This window comes from Sapajus apella, unplaced genomic scaffold (assembly GCF_009761245.1).
Source record: "Sapajus apella isolate SASKATOON/1434 unplaced genomic scaffold, GSC_monkey_1.0 scaffold236, whole genome shotgun sequence".
Lineage (NCBI taxonomy): Eukaryota > Metazoa > Chordata > Mammalia > Primates > Cebidae > Sapajus > Sapajus apella.
Window position 1 is genome coordinate 445,689 of NW_022437176.1, and position 2,353 is coordinate 448,041.

Below are 2,353 nucleotides of genomic sequence, written 5' to 3' on the forward strand. Positions count from 1 at the left end.
TTTTTTTTTTTTTTTTTTTTTTTTTTTTTTTTTTTTTTTTTTTTTTTTGAGACAGAGTCTCGCTCTGTCGCCAGGTTCTGTTGCAAGAATGCAGTAGCAGAATCTCGGCTCACTGCAACCTCTGCATCCCAGGTTCAAGTGAGTCTCCTGCCTCAGCCTCCCCAGTAGCTGGGACCACAGGCATGGGCCACCACATCTAGTGAATTTTTGGATTTTTAGTAGAGATGAGGTTTCACCATGTTAGCCAGGATGGTCTCCATCTGTTGACCTCGTGATCTGCCTGCCTCAGCCTCCCAAAGTGCTAGGATTACAGGTATAATCCTAGCAATATTAAAAAAAAAAAAAAAAAAAAAAAAAAGAATGAAGTAGGGATACATGCAGTACATCAACCAGATGAAGACAGCCAAAGACTATGGCTTCAAGCAGGAGTATGAGGTACAGGCTAGCCCCAGTCCAGCAGGACCCCTGCAGGGGTCTCACCTGGCTCTTCCTCTCTGTGGACCCTGACCCTGGTCTGACCTCAACCTGACCCTAATCACCAACCTAATTCACTTTGACCTTGACCCTGCTCCAATCAACAATCTATTCAGTATTACATTAAGTGAAAGAGGCCAGTCACAAAGGCCATGTATTGTATGATCCTTTTCATATGAATGTCCAGAATAAGCAAATCCACAGAAATGGAAAGTAGACTCATGGTTGCCAGGAGCTAGGGGTGCTAGGGAAGGGAAAAGGGAGTGACTACTAAAGAGTACTGGATTTCTTTCCAGGGTGACAAAACTGTTCTGGGAATTAGATAGTGGTGACAGTTGCACAATCTTGTGAGTATTCTAAAAACCTCTGAATAGGCCAGGTGTGGTGGCTCACTCCTATAATCCCAGCACTTCGGGAGGCCGAAGCAAGTAAATCACCTGAGGTCAGGGGTTCAAAAGTGGCCTGGCCAACATGTTGATTCCCTGTCTCTACTAAAAACACAAAAATTAGCAGGACCTGGTGGGTGCATGCCTGTAATCCCAGCTACTTGGGAGGCTGCGACAGGAGAATTGCTTGAACCTGGGAGGCAGAGGTTGCAGGAAGCCAAGATTGCACCACCGCACTCCAGCCTGGGTCACATCTCAAAAAAAATAAAATGGGCCAGGCACAGTGGCTCACACCTGTAATCCCAGCACTTTGGGAGGCCAAGGCAGGTGGATCACTAGGTTGGGAGTTCAAGACCATCCTGGCTAAGATAGTGAAAGTCCGTCTCTACTAAAACCACAAAAATTAGCTGGGCATGGTGGCAGGCATCTGTAATCCCAGCTACTCAGGAGGCTGAGGCAGAGAACTGCTTGAACCTGGGAGGTGGAGGTTGCAGTGAGCCACGATTGTGGCACTGCACTCCAGCCTGGGTGGCAAAGTGAAGAAAGAAAGAGAGAAAGAGAGAAAGAGGAAAGAAGAAAGAAAGAAAGATGAAAGAAAGAAAGAAAAGAAAGAAAGAATGAAAGAAAGAAAGAAAGGGAAAGAAAGAAAGAAAGAGAAAGAAAAAGAGAGGAAGAAAGGAAACGGAATGAGAAAAGGAGTGAAGGGAGGAAGAGGAAAGGAGGGAGGGAATGGAAAGGAAAGAAAAAGAAAAACCACTTAATTGCACACTGTAACATGGTAACTTTTACATGTGTGAATTATATCTTAATTCTTTAAAATCCCAGTTGAGGAATATTTCTTCAAAATATCTGACCAGTAATCCTCACAACTGTCAAGTTCAATAAAATAAGAAAAGTCTGAGAAACTGACACAGTCAAGAAAAGACAAGAGGACTCAATGTAAATATGCTATCCTATCCTCCATGGGATCCTAGAACAGAAAAGAGATACTAGGCTAAAACTAAGGAAATCTGAATCAAGTGTAGACTTTAGTTAACAATAAGGTATCCATACTGGTTCATTATTTGTGACAAATGTACCGTACTCGGGTAAGAGGATAATAGAGGAAACAGGGTTTGGGGGTTATGGGGACTCACATTGCACTATGTTTGCAACTTTTCTGTAAATCTAAACCTATTATAAATAAACAGTGTACTTATTTTAAAAGAAATCAATTTGTCATGTCAGGCAAACAGCAGCAGGCTGGTGTGAGGAGCTTGCTGGGAATTCACAAGCTATTGGAATTCAGCCCCAACTAACTCCAAAGCATGGTCTGGAAAAACCCCAGATCTCCCAGCCCCATCCATCCTGAGCTCTTGATCCTGGTGGGGTCCAGTGGATTCCACCCAAATGGTTTGCCAGGTAAGTGCCAGTTTATTTCATCAATGCAAATACTCTTTTAACAGGGGAAACACAGGAGCCTAGGGGATAACAAGGTCTGAGGGTCAGGTGGA